Source organism: Eretmochelys imbricata, chromosome 7 (genome assembly GCF_965152235.1).
Source record: "Eretmochelys imbricata isolate rEreImb1 chromosome 7, rEreImb1.hap1, whole genome shotgun sequence".
In the NCBI taxonomy this organism is placed as follows: Eukaryota; Metazoa; Chordata; order Testudines; family Cheloniidae; genus Eretmochelys; species Eretmochelys imbricata.
The window spans coordinates 78,106,194-78,129,925 of NC_135578.1; the positions used below are offsets into that span (position 1 = coordinate 78,106,194).

General features: G+C 41.4%; 1 long non-coding RNA gene across 6 annotated transcripts; it reads right to left on the reverse strand.

The window, feature by feature from the left end:
* Window positions 1–346: 346 nt before the first annotated feature.
* Window positions 347–23,732, reverse strand: LOC144267560 (uncharacterized). 6 transcript variants are annotated; one of them, XR_013346632.1, is made up of 7 exons: window positions 23,305–23,732; window positions 21,734–21,878; window positions 20,232–20,824; window positions 13,036–13,185; window positions 11,813–11,949; window positions 4,008–4,117; window positions 347–1,009 (listed from the first exon to the last, which is right to left on the reverse strand). It is a non-coding gene; the product is annotated as an uncharacterized LOC144267560 (long non-coding RNA). The 6 variants fall into 6 exon arrangements; XR_013346633.1 differs by having other exon boundaries at window positions 13,032–13,185; XR_013346630.1 differs by lacking the exon at window positions 13,036–13,185 and having other exon boundaries at window positions 20,232–20,780.

The following is a 23,732-nucleotide window of genomic DNA, read 5'->3' on the forward strand; positions in this document are numbered from 1 at the left end:
AGCAATTATAATAACACAATGTGCTGCATGTTGATTTCACCAGTGAAAAGAATTTCTCTAGTTATTGAAGACTTTCCTGGCAGAGTTTCAGAAAAAAATTCTGACATTCTCCAAATCTGACTTCTGTGCAATGCAAGTCATGCACATTTTAAACACTGACGAATAATGCTGCCATTCTTCTGTGAACTGTTAACAGCTGTAGAAACTATTATAGCCTGCTTAAAAACATGTCTCTGTAGTCAATAGTCTCCAGACACTTAGCAATACTAAAGCTATTCCTGGGGCTAAACTAGATTTGAAATGTGAATACAAAGTTTGATTTATGTTGGAAATGAAACAACAAACATCTGATCTTTCCCTTTTTTAATAGCTATTCATACAAACATGAGCATCAGCTGCATAACTAGAAAGTGATGTACCAAATGTACTGAAATTAGAAAAAAGGGAGACCACCCACAGGTTCTTTCAAGAAGAAAAGATTTGTCAGGGATTAAAGGTCTCTGGAGACGATGGCTGGTACTGTCATGACTGCCTAGTATTCCACTCCGCCCCATGGAGAGCATGCGTCTCTGTAATGCAAGGTTGCCTAAATCAAATTTTCCAGTAGTGTGAAAAACAGAAAAGTGATCATCAGTTCTACACCATATCATGGAGCTGTGAATTTCTGACTGATCACAGATTCAATGGATAAATCAGACTCATCCAAGGGGAATGCATGCATCTTGTGTAGTGGTGCTGTTCCCCCACACATTGAAGCAAAAGTGGGAGCAAAAGGGATGCTTGGGCTTTCTCTGATGATTCTTGGATAATGACTTGGAAAAGGTGGGAAGAGACCTGGATGGGGCGGCAGGAAGAAGTAAGACGTCTGAAGTTTCTAACACATTCTATCAATTCCCATACTTCATTAAACTAGTACAGAAACAGCATGCAGAGAGACGAGGCTTGACTCTTCACTCAGGTAAACTCCCGCTGAAGTTCTTTCCTTTCTTCCTGTGTCCATGGCTGACTTCTGAAACTCAAGAAATTAAAATAAAATAATAATAATAATCTTGAATTTCTGAAAGATCTGGGGAAAAAATAATTAGATCTTTACAAGAGTAGTGACATAGCTAACAAATCACAGCTACCATGCTTCCTACAGCAAAAATGCACACAACCCAAAAACCAGTTGGGGCTACAAGGAAAATGAGCACCTAAAGCTCATGGTGACTTTATTATGGGTGCTTAGTAGTTCTGAGTGAACAGGAAGGATGGTCTCATTGATGAGTCACTGAACTGGGATTCTGAGATCTGGGTTAAATTCCCAGCACTGCTTCAGATTCCCTTCTCAGCCTCTCTATGCCTCATCTCTAAACTGTGGATGATAGTTCCTTTCTTCCACCTATTGTCCCTCTATCTTTTCTGTTTAAATTGGAAGCTCTTCAGAGAAAGAACTCTTACTCTGTGTTTGTGCAGTGCCTACACAATGGGGTCCTGACCTCAGCTGGGGCCTCCAGGTGCTACTATATTGTAAACAAACATTAAGAATGATGAGGCAAATCAGTCCCTTAGAACTGGTGAGCCAAACATAGAGCCCATTCCTGAAGTTGTGCTCACTCAGACAAAACACCTAGCACATTATGAGACTAGTAACTGTTAAGTCCAAATCCCTCTGAGGAGGTGGTCCAGCCCAGCCATCCTCTTGTCACATATGAGGTAGCTGTATTTAGCAGAGAGATCTGTCTTAGGCCCTAATTCAGGAAAGTAGTTAATCATGTGCTTAAATCTAACACTAATCAGGAATCTCTTAAGTACATGCTCAGCTGTTTTCCTGACTAGCGATGCTTTCCTGAATCCAGGACATAGCGAGTCCCTATTTTGGAACATCACTTGAGTATTTTAGTTTTAATGTTTTTATCAGCTAATGAACTATGTGTTTTTTAATCTTTCAGGGCTGAAAGACTGATCCTCAAAATGCTCCCAAACAATTATATTGGAAAGTGGCTTCTTCCTACACACTTTTTATTCCTCAGCAGCTAATTCTAATTAATTTCTGGAGCTGTGAATCTCTTTTTAACCAGCAGCTGTTAGAGTGATTGTAAGGTCATGTCTAATTTCTGTCTGATTTTGGGAGGCCGCCATGGCTAGGAGAAGTGAGCTGTAGCTCACGAAAGCTTATGCTCAAATAAATTGGTTAGTGTCTAAGGTGCCACAAGTACTCCTTTTCTTTTTGCGAATACAGACTAATACGGCTGTTACTCTGAAAGAAGTTATTGTTATTGCTGCTGCCAGTCCTAGGTTTTGTTTTGTAAATTAATTTTTTTAAAGCATCACGCTGGAGTTTTCTTAGCAGGTGCAATTTGATTAGTGAATTTCCAATGTGTCTCTTTTTCCCCATATGTGCAAGACACTCCTCAAATTTATCCGGCAGAGCTGCAAGCAGCTGCGTAATCGGTTTGTCTGCCTTCAGGACTGCTTAAATGTTGTCAGGCAGAGCTCTCGATACACATTCCGAGTGCTTGGCTGGGGAAAAAGCTGTGACCTCGTCCCACCCATAGCAAAGTCTGGGCAGGTCCACTGGGAGCCATCAAAATTAACCTTATGCTGCCCCCAGTGAAAGGTTAGGACGGGGATAAACTCTAGCAGAAGGACTGAATATTTATTGAGTGCACCAGCTGACCTCAGGGAAAATCTTGCTCCCTTGATTGCCCCCCATTAAAACTGTGCAGGACCTGCAGTTGTCCAGTGTCGGGAGCTCTGGCTAACACTAACATTGCCGACAGCTGCTCTCATGTGATCAGTAGCTCCCTCAGAACACTGATGACCCAGGGATTTGGTGGAACTTCAGGACCCTGAGACAAAACAAGGCAACTATTTCATATATGGCCCCAACTGTAGCACAGACATATTGTAGTTCCTACTCTTTATAGCAGGGGTGGCCAACCTGTGGCTCCGGAGCCACATGCGGCTCTTCAGAGGTTAATATGCGGCTCCTTGTCTAGGCACCGACTCCGGGGCTGGAGCTACAGGCTCCAACTTTCCAGTGTACCGGGGGGTGCTCATTGCTCAACCCCTGGCTCTGCCTCAGGCCCTGCCCCCACTCCACCCTTTCCTGCCCCCTCCTCTGAGCCTGCCGTGCCCTCGCTTCTCCCCCCAGAGCCTCCTGCACGCCACGAAACAGCTGATTGGGAGGTGTGGGGAGGGAGGGGGAGACACTGATCGGCGGGGCTGCCAGCGGGAGGGAAGCGCTGGGAGCGGTGTGGGAGAGCTGACGGGGGGCTGCTGATGTATTACTGTGGCTCTTTGGCAATGTACATTGCTAAATTCTGGCTCCTTCTCAGGCTCAGGTTAGCCACCCCTACTTTATAGCATCAAATTCAAGCTCTTACAGCCTGGTACAGAGCCCGCTGTGTCAGTGGGAAAAGTTCCATTGACTTCAACAGGCTTTGGATCAGTCATCTACAAGACCATACATAATCCTGCTCTTACCTACATCTTTGCTTTCATTTCCCCCTACTCACACTCCAGCTCCCTCTGCTCTTCCTTTTTACCAGCTGCTCCTTTTGTCTCTGTTTCCCATCCTCAGCTATGTGCCATATATATGACACTGCCCTCTATGCCCAGAACACTATTCCTGGACCTTATTCAGATCTCACATCACTGAAAATCTGGGATAACATCTCTTTCAATGAAGCTATTTGGATATAAAATTGAATCAGGTCCTGGTCTTATTTGCCAAGCATCCTCTCTCTCCTCCTATCTCTTCAGGCAACCTCTCCCTGCCTTTTGCTCATAATTAGTAACCACCAGACCCCCAACTCCTTAGCCATTACTGGCTATTTTGTCTTGTGTTTGTCATTCTTGCCTTATCTAGACTGTACATTTTTCAGAGTATGGGGCTTTTTTGTGTTTGTAAATGCTGTGATAAACTACTGTGCTATATAAACTATTGTTGGTAATAACAGAAAGAGATGATTAGATGGAGATTAAAGCACTGACAGCAGAAAAAAAAAAAGAACAATATTAACCTGCAGGTTTCTCCCCCAGGATAGTAGGAGTTGTGGCAGACAGAGAGCGAGAGTGAGTGTTTTTTGGGGCGTGGGGGTCACACACTGGTTCTTGCAGCTTTAATGGACACCTGAAAAATAGTGTAGATATTCAGAAACCATAACTACCTTCACATTAGAGATAGATTAAATTACAGAAAAGGCAAGGGAAAAAAAACACAGCAAGCTTAATAGAAGCCTGTTCCGGGGGTTATTTAGTCAATTTCAGTTATGCTTCTGAGTACAACACAAACATAATGCAACATTGCTATTAAAATTCTCAGAGTGTTTGCAAGTGAAAAAGAAACACATCAACTCAACACTTTTCCACAGTCATTCATTTGCAATTGGGATGTGGGGTACCAAATAGTCCTAGAGTAATTACAAAATAAAGGCCGACCGTTCCAAACAGTAAACTCTCACAGGTGTTTGTTCCCTTAACACCAACCTGATTTGAAGCTTGAGTGCGTGTACAGAATCTGAGCTGTAGTGTGTCAAGTTAAACTAAGTGAGAAAAAAGATCAGTTTGGAGACTTGCAGAGTTTATACCAGGAGGCTGACCTTGGACCAAGTGAATTATTAGCAGTTAAGGACTGAATGTAATACTTATGGTTAAAAAGGGAATATCAGGAAGAGCAAGAGGGGTCCTATGTAAAATAAATAATATGGGATCATATAATTAATGCTGTTATCGTAATGCATACGCACCGGGGCACTGGCATGGGCAATATTCATTCAGTCATTTCCTAATTTGAGAGTGTTTGATTACGCAACCTTTTAATCCTTTTAAATCCTTAACTTTGTATTTCCTAATTTTTCATTGTTTAATTTATAGATGAGAGAAACCTTAACTAGTGTTAAATGTAGCTTTTTGTTTGTGGATTTCCTTAGTTTTTAAAAGAAAGAAAATCTTTTAATATAATAAAGCACTTATACATTTGTTGTCTTCAGTGTGTAATTTGTTGCTATTGTTATCTTTGTGAAGTTTCATATTTCACCACTGAGTACCATTTTGACTAATCTATTGAAAGCAATGAAACTATATTCAAACAAAACATGTTGTTCAAAAATGTAACGTCAGTTTTACTGCAACTTCGAAATGACATTTTGTTTTAACTGTGTAAGAGAAAGTGGAGTAGGGACTCACAACTATGATACCTACCTTTAAAAATGGGTATTTAGAAAGCTGGAGCCCCCAGTTTGTAAGAAGCAGATAAACTATATCCATGAAAAGGAGCTGGAATTTTGTATCTTATTTTTCATATAATCCTTTTGAGGAAAGTAACACACAATGACCCTTTGTACGGTGTTACTTACCCAGTACAAACCCAGAGGAGCACAGCAGGCGCTTAGCCAAACTCAGCCTGCTTTCCTTATAGTCCCTCCTGTAATCATGTTCTGGGAAGTCAGAGGTAAATCAATTATCAAAGGCAGCCATTGCCAGGGCAACCAGGCCAATAGTGACTCTCCCCAGGTGGGCAAATGAAGTGGTGGGAGAGAGTGCGGAGTGGCTGATTATCTCTGATGTCACAATAATACTGCTCAGACAACAGCAGAGGCAGCAAATGTGCACTGTGTAGAAAAATCAGGCTTTTTCAGTGTTCCAGTTTTCCCAAATGTCCTAAAAAACCAACACCACAAAATACACAGTGGAGATCATTCCATACACATATTAATTAGTGACTGAAATTTGGTTCAAATTCCCCATGGCGTGTGTACAAAAATGGGTTCTAAAATAAGGGTGCAACACTGAGTTACAGACCCAGTTAAAAAAAATTGGATGCAATCTGAACTATGGTCTCGCTATACGAGACCATAATGTATCTGTGTAGGTATTCCTACTGCATTCATCACTGTATTAAAGAGTTATGCATATGCACATAAGGTTTATAACACGATCAACACTTCCCAGTCTGACTAACAATATCATATTATTACAGCCCTCTGTCTTCCATGAGCAGACACTGCTATTTGTGACAAACTGTCCAATAATTCTGGGAGCAATAATCTCTGAAATCTTATATTGACAATGTTATACACGGTACATCACTCTCAGGAAACAGTCATTATAAGAAACTTAATTCTAAAATATCTACTTTCCAATGATAAATCTATTAACTAATAATATTTCACATTTTACTGTAAGCCTTAAAAAGAAAATATTAGTTACTAAAATCAAGATACACAAATTATAGCTTAAAACACACTCCACATATCAGAATTAAGGGCTGTTGTGTTTGATGAAATATGTGTTTCTTTATGGTTGATAACAGTAGTGGCCTGGATCCACAGCTGAGGAAGCAGATGGGCAAAGGCCATTCTAAGCCTCCTTTGTATCTCCTTGACTGGCTAAAGGCTGGTGATGGTGGAAAGCAACCTTGGGTTTTCTCTAAGTTACACCCTGCTGCCCACAAGAGATCAGTCCAGCTCTGGTCATCATCAGGGCATAAAGGTGCCTTGGCCACACAATACCCTCTTACCCCAAAAATGCCCCTTGTACTGGATTTCAATGAGTCATTACACCGGCTCCACGCCACTTGAAGACTTCCCTTTACACCATGGAAATCCTCCGGGAGCCAGTTAATCCAACTTTCTGGCTGCTGCACACTATTGGAATGCACAAGGCAGCTGGAGGAGAATTGAGCTCTGAGTATTTATGTTCATGTTTATTATGTGGATAGTGTAAGATGTCCTTAACTATTCACTTGCCTGCTTACTTGGTGCTTGGATTTAGTAAATTGTATGACAGATGATCGCATCGTTGTCTCTTAGCAACATTAACAAGTTTCTGAAATTATGATTTTGGGTTTTAGAATTTGTACTAAGACCTCTACAGTAGTTAGTACCAAAGAGGCAATTCATGAACAGCAAAGAGGTGATTCATCCCCCTCTTTCTCCCTCCACCCCAGTTATGAAGTGATATCATCAGTTTGCATTTCCATAAAAACAGCAGAGGAAAACCACTGTTTCACTGAACAGTATCATTTTGTATGCCACTTCCATGTCCAAACGAAAGTATTAGATCTACAGGGGGTCATTACAAGCTAAAGGGGCAAATTTCCAGTGCTATGGGTAGTACATTGGATCTGCAGCATTCACAGACACTCCAGCTCGGAGAGTATAAAGATATTCTCAAGTATTAATAAGCAGTGGTGGAGAAATCTCAAACATTTCAGCTCTGATTTAGGGGTAAACCCCAAAGTCTGAATACTTACTACAACTGTCTCCACCCAATCAGATTCTCCCTCCCTCACCCCCATCTGTCTAGCCCAATATGATCCACAATTGCTTTTCTCTTTCCCTCCAACTCAGGGGCTGTGGGACACAATTTAAAGTGGGTGGACTGTGGGGTGACTCACCAGAGGCCAGGTCCTGCCCAGATGGGAGACCCTGGAGGAGGAGGGGTTGGAGAGTGAGCCCGCACTGCACTTATCCCACAGCAGTTCCTGTCCCTTATGGCTGGCCTGCTCCAGCCCATTCGCTCTCACCACCGCATGCAGACAGGGCCCTTCCCACATAACATCCTGCTCCTTTCCTGGCCCTGGTGCCACTGGATTGGTTGCCCTGACTGGGCTGTGGCAGGTCAAAAAGTGGTTGGGCCATGCCCTGGGTGACCCCTTCTCGCCCTGGCTCTGCAGCCTACTCTCCCAACTACAATCAGTAGATTATCCCACCATCCTAAGATCAGCTGGACCCATTGCTCAGCGACATCCATTGCTCAGTGTTGCCCCACTAACACACACCATTTTCCTAGGTCAGCCCTCTCATCTCCCGGATCCACAATAGTGTCCCCTCAGCCCAAAACAAGCCCCCAATCTTCCCAGAAATTGTTGATCACCAGGTTCTCTGGCAGTCTCAACTAGACTCACAGCTGTTACTGTATTCACACTAGGTGTGCTCCAGGGCTTCCCCAAGGCAGAAGTGCACAGGATTGTCTTGCATCCCGCTGACATGGGAAATCCCCACAGCACTTAAGATTTGAAAACGGCATTTAATTTAATACCGGAAATTAAATTACCCAAAAGCTAAATAATTATGAGAGACAGACAAAGAGAGAGAAAATTATTAGGTTTCCATGTACACATCAACTGCTCTCTTTGAGGCTGACATTTTGGGTAACAGTTCTTATCAGTTTTTAAAGCCGTATGTAGGTACCCTGTAGTCATTCTGGGTGATGTCAGCCTGTCATCACCTGTGAGCCCTAAGTATACTGCAGTTTGCCATGCCTTGTAATTAATGATCTTCCCTCTGCAAAGCAGACAGCAATATATGTACTGCTGAATAGCTACTGTATCAATGATGACAGGCAGACATTGCCCAGAGTGACTGCGATTTTCTTTCAGTAAAACTTCTTATTCCTTCTTTGTAGCTTTTCCTTGGGTGCCTATTTATCTCTCTGATCCCATGTGCAGAGATGCTAAGGTAATGACATATAATCCTATAGGTTCATCTATTTGCACAACTCATGCCTAGTTCACACACTTTCCCTACCAGCTCTCATGCCGACACAATATCTTATGTCAGCATTGTTAGTGTTAAAACACACAAGGGAAAATAACCCTGCCCTTCCCCATGGCTGCCAGTGCCTGGTCTGTCACCAGAGGTGGCGAGGGGCAGGATTTGGGGAAACCTCACAAGAACGTCTGCTCCACCAACTTCTGCAACGACACCCTGCATAACTCTGAGCACCAGGGCCTGGGAGATAGACAGAGCCAAGGCAGGGGTGGGCCAGGAGAGGAATGGAAGCAGAGGCTGATGGATCTGCTTTCTACACAAATCCAGTGGCCACTATCCCAAAACTCATGAAGCACAAGAGCAGGTGGTGTAAAGGTAGGTTTAATCTACCTCTTCACCCATTGCTCCTGAGCTGAGCTAAGATCTGGCCCATTTAGTGAAACTATTAATTTTATATTTGGCATCTAGATTTCTTGATGATCGGTGCTTTAGAAATACACAGATCAGATTGACGAACAATGGATCTAGAACTGGTGTTTTAGATGTTTCTGATATCTCAGTGTGTGTCATCTGGTGCCAGACACAGGGAATTAGAACTTCTCATGAGAACTGTCCATGTTATCAATTTCACCTACTGAAGCAAGTTTAGCCACTAAGCTATCCTTTCAGTTCAATACCTGACTACAGACCCAAAGAAAAGTCAGTAATTATTATTTGTATTACAGTAGCTCCCAGTGACCTGGTTGTGTTAGGTGCTGTACAAACACATGGTAAGAGACAGAGCCCGTGACCCAAAAAGCTTATAATCTAAAAAGACAAGACCACCAAAGGGTAGGAAACTATTCTCCTCAAACACTCATTTGGGGAACTGAGACACAGGCTGATTAAGTGACTTGCAAAAGTCACACAGGAAGTCTCTGTAGCAGAACCAGGAACTGAAGCCAGATCTCCTGAATTCCAGTGCAGTATCTTAACCACAAGATCATCCTTCCCCCTCATCCTGGTCATCACTACCTCTATATATTGTATGTGATCAAAAAGGAACTCAGTCACAAGTGTAAAGTGAAACTGAACCTTACTCTGGCTACAATATATATGTTCTCTCAGTAAAAAGCTAAGAGCCTGAATTGTCACAAAAAGCAAAGGAGGACTTGTGGCACCTTAGAGACTAACAAATTTTTTAGTCTCTAAGGTGCCACAAGCTCTCCTTTTCTTTTTGTGGATACAGACTAACACGGCTGCTACTATGAAACCTGAATTGTCACACACTCACATCCATTTAATACCAATGTAACTCGGTTGACTTCAACAGAGTTATTCCTGATGTACACTTTGAGAGGGTGCTGTTAGTATCTATAAATTGAGCCCTTTGGAAGCCAGCAGCCTGGTCACTTAGAACACTCAGGGCACTGGGTTTTGTTAGAGTAGGAGGGACTCAGGTAGTTTGGGTTTGGAAGAGGTGAAGGGATAACTTGTACCTCCAGGGAGCCTGATGAGCTAATGGAGGTAATTAGCTGACCAGCTGGATAGCCCTGAGAAGACAGCAAGCAGTATAAAAGGCCACATAACTGCTCCTATGTGGTGACGTACCTAGAGCATAAATCACAATGACACTTGATGAAGGTTCTACGGTGGACTGTGTATACTGGTTAACTCACTCGGACGGCTTATCCGGGTTTCCAGAAGCTGAAGGGGGAACCCGTTCACATACACAAATATACATGAGAGGAAAATCAGATCCATAGCTTGGTTTAGAAAAAAGATAGTTATGTCTCAAGTTGATAAACATAGGTCTTGCAAGTAGGCAAAATTCACAGAGAATATTTCATCCTGATGAAACAACTGTCCAGTACTTTTGCTCAAGTTATTTCTATTATCTAATGCTGATAATGCTAGTTAGGCCTGGGTAGTATCAACCATAACACCTGTTTTTAAAAGAAAATTGTAAAAGTTTTTGTTCAGATATTATTGCCCTATATTTTCTTCCCAAATCCTTCCCTCTTGTTGAACACCCGATGCTTTCCTGTTACATACAGTAATAGATGACTGTTCCAGTTTGTACAAATTATATTCTATGGAGGATACTATAATGTCAATTACACAGAAAAGTGCATTGTTCAGTTATTCCACATAACCTGAAACCTCAGCTCACACAGAAGCAGAACCCTAAAAGCCACAGACTACTGTTTTATATGTGCACTTTCCAATGGGGCCACTAGGATTGGTGCTTCTGGCTCAAGGACAGAACATGCTCTGCACATTTTCAAACATACCCTGTCAGTTTGGACTTGCATATCTGTGCAGGCAAAAATCTGGATCTGTCTGCACTAACATCATTTTGTCTAACTACTAGTTTTGCATGTAAAAATTCTGTTTGCAAAAGTAGAAAATATCTTTGTGAAACTGTGGGAAGAAGTTTTAGAGGTTGAAAGCATTTTGAAAATTTGATCTTAAGTGCCAAATTCACTCTTGTGTAATTTCCCTGTCCCCAAATTATTTAAGCCAGGGATGAATAAATTTCTAATGTCCTCCAAACGGATCATCCATTTTTCTTCTGTGGTGATGGTCAAAATATGTTATGGGAAAAGATGGTCATAAAGGAATAGAGTTATGAAGGAATTATGGAATAGAAACTCTATTATGAAGGAATAGAGTTTAATATAGCTAGGCTTCCAATGAAATTTTCAGCTTCTTCCCATAAATACTAAAGAATTCTATAATTTTTGTTACATTAAAATGTGTTTGTGACATAAATGAGCAATTTTTTCTTTTAGTCAACTCCCTTTTCCCTTTCTGGTTACAACTCATCCCCGTTGCAGTTAAACATCACTAGAATTCACACAAATTCAGACTGATATTAGATAATGGATACAAAAGCAAAATAATTAATCAAACATTTTTATATGAAAAAATAAAAAATCCATATTACAAAGTAGGTAACAACCTGAGGCTGCTCTAACTCACAACTGGACCCTGGCCAGACTAGAGAATATGTACCAAACGACCTGTATTAACACCAATAAAACATTAAATTCACCTTTTATAAATCATACATATATATAAAAGCTGATTTCAGTCCCAATACACACAGGCCAAGAAGGAACTATTATCAATGGATTGGATTCTGATCTCATTTGCCCTGGTTTAAATAAAGAGCAATCCCACTGAAGTCAACAAAGATACTTTGGATCTACACCAGAGCAATGAGAGCAAAATCTGGTCCAGTAATTTTTTCACCAAAATAAATAGTGTTGGCAGTTACTGGTTCTGTGAGTAACAAGTGTGGATTGAAGGGTTTGCTTGCTGATTTATATGCTGCCAGCTCCACTCACTTTTGTTATAACTCTTGCAAACAGAGTTCCACGGTATCCCTCCAAGGCCTTCATTTAAAATGGATCCTGTTTCAGCAGCAGACCAAAACAGGTTACTTATCCCCATTAGTTCATTTTTCTAACAAGCAGCACTCCGACTAGGGAAGACAGAACAAAAGAGAAATGTGTTCAAACCAGTATTTACACACAACAAAATGAAAAGAATCCAATAGCAGACAAACATAATGTACCAAATATGTCCTAGTATTAAAAACAAAGAAGAGAATCCCTTTCTTCAGTCCTCCCAATGCTAATAGATAGAGGCTTGTGTAATAAATAACCTGGTCTCTCCAGCAATTACTCTGTCCTCAAAACTTCAAGCCACGTTTTCTCCAAGATATTTACCTCAGTGGCGCTCATAGGATCTGGGGGATTCACAGATCTCTAATACTTTCTTCAGAGCTCACTCTCTGAGCTAAAAGCAAAAGCCACCTTTAGCTCTAGCAACTGGCCAATTTAACCTGCCACCCACCAGCTCCCAATTCTAGAACTCAAAGGCATATATGAATGCAAGCGAAGAGTTTCCATGGCAACTCCCAATGTCACCTCTGTATATATTACTGTCAGTGGACACGGACCCCAGTCATATGACAGGAATATTAACCTCTGTGATATTGGCCCAAGTCAAGTGATTGATGACAGAAAATAAAGATGAGTCTCTAACCAGCACTCCTGTGTGTCACTCATTTATTACAAATGTAATGACCTAGTGAGTGTAGCATTCATTACTGGGCACTGTGTTACCCTCCATATCAACATCCAGCCAGTAGAGGGTTCCTCTAATCCTCAGTGTCCAGGAAAAGAAAAGGTGTCCCGAGAGAGCTGACAGCTAGGTGAGAGCAAGAACAGCAGACTGCAGGTTGCCGCAGCAGCACGAGAGCTAAAGGGCTAAGAAAGCACAGCAGGAGAATCCAGGTCAGTGGCCTGCAGGCAGGAGGCCAGCATGAGACAGGTTCCAAGAGACAAAACTCTTGCCTTGAGACCCCAGGATTGAGCTGCCCACAGGGGCTGGATTAGGAACAATTGTTTTGGTCATTGATTGTAACTGCGCATAGGGTATGTGCGCCTTTTATTTCTGGCAGCCCTAAGAGAGCAACTCCCTTACAGAAAAAAAAATGGTGCAACTGTTTAAGGGAACCCAGCGAGAGCTACGGCAGGTAGAGCTGAGTACTTGAAGTACCTACAGTGCTGGCCTCCACACTCATGATGCACCCAGTGTGCTGGCAGACTAACGGCCCACAACGCTCACAGCAATCCCCTGCAGTGGGATCAGTTGCAGAACTTCCAGTGTCACATTCTGTATTGCCTTGCACCTTATGTAGTTGTATTTACACCTGCACAAAAGGAGGGTAAAATTTGACCGTTCTGATTTAGCAGCATTTTACACTGTATAAAGTCAACTAGGCAAATGACTCTAGACAGCGCAAGGCAGTAGAGAATCCAGACCCTTGAATGCTGTAGAGTACCAGCTCTCCTACAAAGGGCCCAATTGTACCATTCTTACACCAAGTAATAACTGATTTTCAGAGAAAAACTTGCCACCTTGCAATGCAGTGCTTCCTGAAGAGAATTCATACACCTTTCTACTAGAATTTGTGCCGTTATTTTCCCTAAACAGGAGATTCTGGTTCTTAAGAGGCATATTTTCAAAGCTTTAAGTGAGAGATGTATGTACCAACTACAGTACAAATGCGGTCATGATACTCTGGGACATGGGATAAATGAGGCCTAGGGCCTGATTCGCTTCTAGTGTCAATCACAAGTACCTCAAATGAAGTCCGTGGAGTTTCACCAGTGTGACTCTGGTGTAAGGAGAATCTGATCACTATTTTTAAAGCAGGGAATTCTCACTGGAATAAAGGAATAGGATAATACCTTTATTTAAATCCTACAACTACTAGGTGACACAGCAGAAGCAATGGTAGCCCTGCACTTAAACTTTTCATGAACCAAGAATAAATGTAAAAACCTATAGGCCTGATCCTATGCCACTGAAATCCATTGCAAAACTCCCGTTGACGTCAACGGGAGTAGAATCATGACCTACAGTAACACAAATGTATTTCTATATTGCAGGTCTCTGAAAGCAAGCAAAGTACTGTATACGCTCTCTTCCTGACATGAGTGTTAATGGGAGTAACATACATGGACTGTGAGACAAATATAAAAGTCAGACTGTAAATGTTGGCAGTTGATGACAATTAAGAAGCAAATCCCAGTGAGTGAACAATGGCTCCTTTCCTTGGACACTGAGAGCAAAATCTTGTCCAGTCATTTGAAGGTGAGATGTGGGGGAGAGGGCAGAGAGCTGCTTTTCCCCCAGCTCACTCACGGAGCAATGCTTTCTTATTAGCATCTGATTCTGCACCATCAAAGCCAACTGGAGTTTGCCCATTGATTTTAATGGGTGCAAGATTGGGAAGTAGGTGAGGGACCCACCAAATAAAGCTGCTGAATGAAATTGTCAAATCTAAGGAGGCCTGGCTTAGAAACCTGCAGATGTGGCCAGCCTCTCAGCCCATTTGTAGGTCTGCTGTTCACAGATCTCATGCTGCTTCTTCCTTTTCGAAGCAGCGGTTAGCACCACTGCGGAACACATTGTAGTCAGACAGCCTCACTGACCCATCCTACCTCCACAGCCTGAATAAACCCCGATGCTAAAAAGGTGTCATTACTGTACATATATCACCAGGATTTGCGTTAAGAGCTTTTGTACATAAAATTTATTTATGTAAATGACTCCTCTACATTACATTACTTTTGAATGCATCTATGTAAACTCAGTATCATCTGGTTTAAACGCAGCCAGCGATAAAGAGACACAGGGGAAAAATCAAAAGCCGACATAGTACTTTTTTTTTTATTATTGTGTCTTTACTACTGGCAATTAAAAGACTAAAAAAGTGTGTCTCATTATTATGGTGTGCAGTACATTGCAAGACGATCCAACTTAATTAGATGAATTCCCATTTGTTTCTGATTACATTCTTCAAAAACGAGTATCTGGACACATTCCTGTTGATATTTTTTTATTTAGATGATTATGCAGTAGTAAGGAAAGAGGAGAATATAGCTTTTTATGGCCTCAAAGATTCATGCAAGTTTCTCTAATTTTGATAGTTTCCGAACTCCCTGACTGTATCTGAACACCCAGTAAAATGAATGTCAACTAAAGGAACACTTTACTAACTCCATGGATGCATGCCACAGGTTTAGGCTGAAAGATTCAAAATACAACTTACTCAATGTTCACAGATCTTGGAAGAACTAATAAATCCTTAACTAAGCATCCAAACCTCTGACTAGATACATATCTGCTCCCGGCTGTATCTTCGGGGCTGTGTATGTTTCATAGCAAATTTCTTTCCATATTTTCCTAGCATTTGTTATTATGGCTTTCCCAGGTCACAGGACTTTTAGTGTTTGCCAGAGAAAACCTCTGCATTAGTTCTGTTCTGCTCTGATTTCAACAGAATATTGATTCCTCATCAGGGTGATATATTGATATTAACTGTGTGAGATTAAAGTCCACTAAATATCGAGTTTCTGGATGTGCAGACATCCATTTCACACAAAATAGAAGCATTTCTTTAACTTCATTTTAGATTTTTACTGTGCTGTAACAAGCTAACCATGTTGGGCCTGATTTTCAAAAGAAATCAGCTCCCATACAGGCACCGAAGTAAGGGCCAGATTTTCAAGGATGCTCAGCTCTCAGCAGCTCCCACTGTGACACTTGCAGACAGATTTTCAAAAGAAATAAGGACCCAATGCGCTGAGCACTCTTGAAAACATGGTTTATTTTGGTGCCTAAATGCGATCTAAGCTCTTTTGAAAATATAGCCCACGGGGTCTGACCCTGCAACCTTTACTCATGAAAGCAGCCCTTACTCATGTGAGAAGTCCTGTTGAAATAAAGGTCCACTAAGTTACAGGGATACTCACGTGAGTAAAGATTAGACAGTCTTTTCCCAGGAAGTAGTTCTTGGGCATATAATGGCAGTGCTGTGAAAGATTGTTGAACTACAGAGTTGAGTTCATCTTTACAGCAGTGATGGGGGCAAAGCGACTCCTATTTCTAGAAGTCCTCTGAAATATCTTGTTGAACAATGCAACAATATTCTCCAGGCCCCAAGTTTTATATCTAAACACCTCATATTTATGATCACCTATGTAATCTGCCCATCTTTAAATAAAAAAAGACACTGCACAACCCTTTGAAAGTGACAGCACTTCAACTAAAAGTTCTTTCCCTGAAGAAAGAGGGGTATTTCCCCCCCTTTCTCTCATATGTTTTCTCTATTCATTGTCTCATTCAGATAAGGCATTACCTCGTAAAGCTTAGGCATCAAATTGTGTCAGCACTGGTGGACAGACACCACACCCGCTGTTATGGCTGGAGACCTTCTTCCTGCAAGCAGAACACCTCCAGGATCTATGAGGCAGGTGCAGCAATGGCTAAATACTTTCCAAGGAGCATGCACTTCCCTGGACAGTCACAGTGCAGAAGGTGGGGCAGGACCTCAATTGCCTTATTGTATATCACAGGAGTCGAACGCTGTTCTCTGATGTAATCAGAGATACTACGCCTGATTCTGATCTGACTTTCTCCAGTGAAATCAATGGATCCAAGCTTATCTGAGATCACAATGGGACCCATTCTCTCTCTTAACTCATGCACTAAGGACCATCCAGCTGCACTCACCTTCCTCCTCTCAATCATAACTCCTGCTGTAGGCTGTTCAGTAACAAGCTGTCAACATAGCTCTCACTACTGATGTGTTTTATATAGAAGTTAGTTGCGCCTTTAATTCAGAGGTCACAACAAATGATGAGCATAACAAAGTGTGAATGATGTGGCTAATGATATGCAGGATGTATATCAGTGAGGCAGTGGAAGAGGCATGTGGGAATCTTGATATATATGTAAAATCTGTCTGAAGTCTGATTTATGAACCAAATTCATGTCTTTTGATTTCAGTGCAGTTAGATCAGGGATAAATATGTCCCCTGGTTAATTTTCTCTGTGTTTCCAGTGCGATGTACATTTTCCTAAAAATAACTGATTCATAGATTCATAGATATTAAGGTCAGAAGGGACCATTATGATCATCTAGTCCGACCTCCTGCACAACGCAGGCCACAGAATCTCACCCACCCACTCCTGCGAAAAACCTCTCACCTATGTCTGAGCTATTGAAGTCCTCAAATCATGATTTAAAGACTTCAAGGAGCAGAGAATCCTCCAGCAAGTGACCTGTGCCCCATGCTACAGAGGAAGGCGAAAAACCTCCAGGGCCTCTGCCAATCTGCCCTGGAGGAAAACTCCTTCCCGACCTCAAATATGGCGATCAGCTAAACCCTGAGAATATGGGCAAGATTCAGCAGCCAGATAACTGACTTTCTTTTATTCTGATATACAGATTGGGTGAGGTAATATCTTTTATTGGACCAACTTCTGTTGGTGAGCGAGACAAGCTTTCCAGCTACAAAGAGCTGTTTTTCTTCTCTGTAAGCTGCTACTGGAGAGACAGCATATATTATGGAAATGTTGTTGGCTCTCTCTCTTTTTAGTCTTGATCTCCTAATCTGAAGCATAGTTGGCTAGTGTTCACAGTAATCCATTCAACTGGTGGTTGCTATTTTTAAAAAGTTGTGTTGCCTTACAAATTCATTGACAGTAATATTGCTAAAAAAGCTCAGCTTTCTAAACAGATATCACTTTGCTGTGTATAAACACAGATCTGCAATCCTCAACAATGTGAAAAATTGTCTAATTTAAATTATTTATCCAATGATTTAATATCTTGTGAGATGATCCAATGTTGTTGACATTTCATTAACCATAGCTAACAACTGATATTATTCATGGTCATTAATCTACCTGACCATTACCCATATCTATAACTTCTATGAGCTGATTACACCCTTAGCAGTTAATCAGTGTCAGAACAAGTTAACAGGAACTGGGAAGGTGGTCCTAGAAAACAGTAGCAGTCAGTGAGTGATGCTTTAGGAACACAGGGGAAGTTCTAGAAGAAGGTGGCAGTTTGGAAAAGAGAATTTGAGAGAGAAAAACTGGCAGTCTTTGGGACAGCCTTTTTGAAGAAATAGAGGAGGAATGGCAGAAAGAGGATGGGAAAATGCAGAAAAAGGACGATGACAGCCATAAAAGCATGCACTGCACGTCTAAGCACGATCTATGTCTCATGGAGGAAGAACAGAGCAGGAAACCAAGACTAGTGCCTGAGTCTGACGTGACCCACACTGGTTTTACAGATCCTGGCCATCACATTGACAATGCAAAGCAGCCTTAAATGCCCTGGGCATTCCATAAAAGTAGGCTTCAAAGTCTCTCTTTTCCCCCCACATTCAAGGTGGGTGAGAACAGGTGAAGAAATCAGCTTTGAAGCAGAAAGTGGGATTTGTTTATTCCATTGGTTTAGCTGAACAGCTTGATTTTGTTATGGGTTGGACGTTTATATTAATGTTTGAAAATGTGTATGTGATATATTTTATTTGATGTACATGCACATTCCAATAAACTATTGGAAAGGCACTGCATGGCTTTGTTAGAAACTGAAATAAATATATAAATAAAAATATTAAGCATCAAAAGGTGGTCAATTGTAGAAAGTAAAATTTATCATCAATATGGCCTGGGAATCCAATACAACTGCTGCTACAAAGATGAGGCATTATAAAATGGTAACAATAATAAACTAATATTAAATAATAATAATAATATACACTTCTGTAGTGTCTTTCATCCAAAGAGCTCACAGAAATTTACAAACATCACTTAAGGTTCACAACCTCTCTGTAAAGTAGGTGTGACCCAATGACCACTTGATGCCAAATTAATTTGGCAGAGGACACAGAAGGTGCATAGGGTTTTACAAGGATTCCATGGGTTGGATATTTGCACAATAGTTCACGAAAAGGGGGCATGCCAGGTCTCTACCAAGAGCCAAGATCCCGTTGGTCATCATAATCATTATGAAATGTATGCATAGATAATATTTAAGAAGTAATGTATCTATATTGAAAATTATGGTCTTAAGGTCTTGGAGTTAAGGCAGGTCACCAGGAGGTGACATACCTCTGAAATGTTCCTTTCAGGCAGAAGGTAACTGACACCCATCTCCCTGTCTGGCCATTTGTGTACTGTGTGCCTCACACTACATGCCTATTTGTATACGCAGCCAGGTGTGGACTGAGTGAATGTGAAATCTACAAGAAGAAATCTACAGGAACAAACAAACAACCAGGGGGTGTCCTGTATATGAATAAAGACAAAGGACATGTCTGCTGTTTCTTGGAGTGCAATAAGACACAATGAATTCTTCACTTAGAAGGCAAACCGACAGCGAGTTTGTCTCAGGAAAGGAGAATCACAGCCAGCCTGACTGAAAAGCGCTGCAAGAATTTTGGGTGAGCAACATTCTACAAGCCATGAGAGTACCTGGTTAATTAAGTATAGGCTCCACAATGCATACTTCTACTTGCTACACTTGATTCTCTATGCTCTGTTAAATAAACTGAGGCTTGATTTCACTATAAATAGATCTAAGTGCTGTGTGTAAAGCAGAGCAGTGATCTGAGGCTCAAGTGGTAAGCTGAGGTGTATTGTTTCATTGGAAGAAGTGAATCTGTGAATACTGTGAGCATCCAGTGGACCAGGGGCTGGACACTCCAGACGTTCAGAGGGCTTGAGGGTTGGAATGTGCCCATCACTAACCTGTGGAGTGATAGCAGGGCCTGCGAGACCTAGAGGGAAGTGCTCGTGTTGCCTGTGGACAGTGGAGTTGTGGAGCTGACCTATGGCAGACACAGGACAAGGCTTCCTTGTGCTAAGGGCAGGGGTAGCAAGGTGCCTCACAGCCTTAGGTACCCCTGGGAAGCATCACAGTAGGCAAGTATTATACACAGGTTTACAGACTGATGAAGTGAGGTACAGAAAAGTTAAATCAGTAGCAGAGCTGAGATTAGAACCCAGGGGTCCTGGATTCTGGTCGTCTGTGCTAACTAATTCCTTCCTTATACCAGACACATTACACAGACTTCTAAAATGACCCTACGAACTTGGCATCTCTACTCCCGTGAAACTGTTTCACCTGGCCACACACAATAGGAACTGGTGGGTAGAAGAATAAGCATTCAAGCAATTATCTATCAGCATAACATGTGATCGCTGAGAGCGTAAATGTCCAAACAAATGCTTGTCCTGAGTTAGCATGTCTATGACTGAAAGGATCTGTCATTAATACTGTGCTCTTGGTTGGAGTAACTTCTAATAATAATTGCTTTTACACCTCCATAATTGTTTGGTCCTGCAGAATAGAGCTGAGTAGGAGGGGGGCTTCAGTATGGCACGTACCGACCCTTTTGGCTTCTAGCAGAGTTCCATATGCCAACCAACTTTCTGATGAATGGATTGTCTGCTTGCTAAACCACATACTATGAATACAGACAGAAAGGATCCAGCGCCTCTAATGCCTGCCATCACGCATCTCCTAAACACAAAGAAAGAAAGATGACTGTTCACGGGCTGTAGGCACTCTGGCGGATATTTAAACTCATCATCCATAACAGCAATTCAAGCACCAACAAACTAGTGACCACTTTTCCCCCTCCCCAACAACAAAACAACCTATCAGTAAATTCATAAGTAAAACATCCCATCTCGATTCCCACGAAGCACTCAACTTCAGTTGAAATCCCAAAGCCCACCAAACTCAGATTCCTCAGCCCGCCCCAGAGCCTAATTCAGAAAAAAGGGCTTTGCAACGTGACCTGTAAGACATGAGCAAACTCCAAAGTCGAGCAGCCTTCTGCAGAATATCCTGTCAGCAGCTCCTTCTCTTCTAAATGGAAAGATGTGGAATATGCCCGCCTGATCTCCATCCAGTGCCTCAAACAGCACTTACTTGACATTGGAGAGAAGAGGAATATGTTCAAAACTCACATTATCTGGTTAAGAAACACCTTGGAATCAGAGTATTTCTAAACTTTAGGTGAGATACTGTGAATAAAAAAATACACTTTAAAATCTCTCACACCCTAGACGTGAAGGACAGACGAGAAAGGAGAGGGGAGGGCAAATGCTGCTAGTTACGAAAAAGGAAGCTGTCAGAACATTAACTAAGAAAGTAAAGGATTTAATATCTCATTAACTTTGGGCAAGTATTTTTAGCTGTATAATAAACTGAATTACTTAAGGAAAAATAAAATTGTGGTTTTGATGGAATTTTTTAACACAATGATTTGTGTGCACACAACAGTATCTTACCTTTCTTGGTCATTGCAAGCCTGCAATACTTGGCTTCAGACTTGTACCTAACTTTACACCATACACAATGCAATACCCCAGGCAGGACAGATATCATATAACTTATTGCTAAAATCATATCTCATTGTGTAAGTGTATCATTCCCCCACAAAACATGTTGTTCATTTTTAAATTAAATAGTTGAATTTGACAAGCTGTATCCACTGGGTTCTTAGTCAATGTAATAATGACTCTTAAAAACAAACTTCGTATTTGTGGATAATCTAAGCACCATACCGAGATGTACAGATACTCTTTCCCCAACCTATATATTATATAATTTTTTTAACATTAACTTTCATAAAATTTTTACCATTCAGCCAATCTTTGCAGCAAATCAAAATTAGCTTGTCTTCTTTATTATATTCTAAACATAAAAATAATCTTTTTTTTTTTTAAGTTCAAAAGCATTCAAAGAACTTTACAATATTCTCTAGGCAGAAGATTTTTTCTCCTGTGCACGTGTAATGCTAAGAAGGTAATAAAACAAATATTAGTGTAAATGTGTTCACTGAAAACACATATACTTTCTGCCTGTTATCAAGTTGTACCTGTTTTACAACAGTTTGTGAGACTGTCCCACTTCTGTACCACCATGCCATGATTGGGTAAAAGGATTGCCACTCATCCCCATTCGACAATATTCAGAATCTTCAAAGGTCATCATTTGGAATCGATGCTCTTGATGATTAGCTTCTGTTAATGACAGGCAAACAATTTAACCAATCAGACATAAAAAAGAGGGTAGCGACACCCATGAAGAGAAAAGAAAGAAAAAATGTTGCAGTTGCCAGCTAGCTGTACTAAGCAGACAATCAGATTCTCTAAAAGAAGACAAACTGTGTTAGATTTTTTAAAAAGCAACAAACCTGAAGTTCTTAGCAATAAAGCTTATAGAATAAAATAGTTTAGTTATAACAAAGGAATAGGGACTAATAATAATATCTGCTTAGTGGTTTGCAGAATCACAGCAATTTGCAAACATTAAATGACATATCAACTTTAAGTCATTAAATTTCAAAAATGAAATAAAAAGTAGTTTCAGGGACTGCACCTTCTCCTAAGCCCTTTGCCAATTTTTGCTAGATTTACAATTACATTTTCTTATGTTTAAAAAGAATACTCTCCCCCATTGTTTTGAGAAAGAACGACATAAACAAAAGGGGGAAGTAACTAAGGGACCAGTCCTGCAAAAACTTATTCACCTGAATAATTGTTTTAAAATTTATCAAGTTTTCATCTGCATATTTGTTTGGACTCTTGATCCTACATTGTGATCCACAAAGGGAGTCTGCTATTAGAAAAACTGATCACAATGCAGGACTGGTGACAGACTATGCAGAGGAAACAGTGCAAATGACTGTACATAAAGTGTTGTGCATTGCACAGAGTACATAAACTGAAAAGAGAGAATATTTGTTCTGTTGTATCTTTTATTTGTAGTCAATTTAGGTGTTACCTATAACAACATCAGGTAACAAAAAGTTCAGACATATGTTATTTTTAAGTTGTTGTTGACTCTTTAATGAAGTAGGCCCTGATCTTATAAGTAACTGCACAAGAAGATCTCTGACTTGAAGTCAGTAGGACTCTGCATAGGTACAGCTGCACACAAGAACTTGCAAGATTGAGAATTTAAGCCTCATAACACCACTGTGAAATAGATAGATAAATACTGTTTCCCCATTTTATAGATCGTAAAACTGAGAAAAACAGTTTACTGCCAAAAGTTTTAAATAAAGATCCCTAATTTTGGGTGCCTATCTTGAGATATTTAGGGCCTGAACAATAAAAATCAGGCCCTTGGGTGTCTCAAATATTAAGCATTTGAAAAAAATGCAGAATTCCTAACTGGGAGAACAGAGAGCTGCTCACAGAAAAACACAGCTTTAGTAAGAGCATGTATATGTATATACAGTATTGTAAATATTTATGCATGTCCAATAATCCCTGACTTTGCCATCACCTGACTGAAAGAACAGGTCCAGGCATTGCAACTTTAGGATTGTAGAGCTCCCGGGGCTATTGAAAAAAATTGAACCACGTCTCTCCTCCTGAGTTTTTGAAGTTATTTATGTCTGCATATGTTTCAGGCTGCAACACATCAAGAGAAAGGGCGTACCGCGCACTCAGCCAGCTTTAGAGCTTTTCTTTACGGTGGAACCTTTGCTGTGCTGTGCAGCACGTGTCCTGCTCTGCACCCCCAGCCCTGCCGTGTCCCGATTGCAACAGCAGGGAACGCAGGCGGCCGCACTCCCGGCTAAGCGCTTGCATCGCTCGTTCTTTCAGCGCTTCAGTGCCTTCTAGGCCCTTGAGGACCATGAGCTCCATAACCCTCTTTCCGCAGCAGGAAACGCACCGGCCCAGTCCCCTGGGAGATGTAGTTTTCTCTTCCACCCTGAAAGCCTCCATACCTGGCAGTGCCTATGTCTGCGAACGCGGGCAGCTCAGCAGGGCCAGGCAGTTCCCAGCCTCCAGCCCCCGGCCTAGCCAAGCGTTGCCCCTCCGGCAGGGACAGGATTGGGTACTGGGCAGAGCCTACTGGGCGGG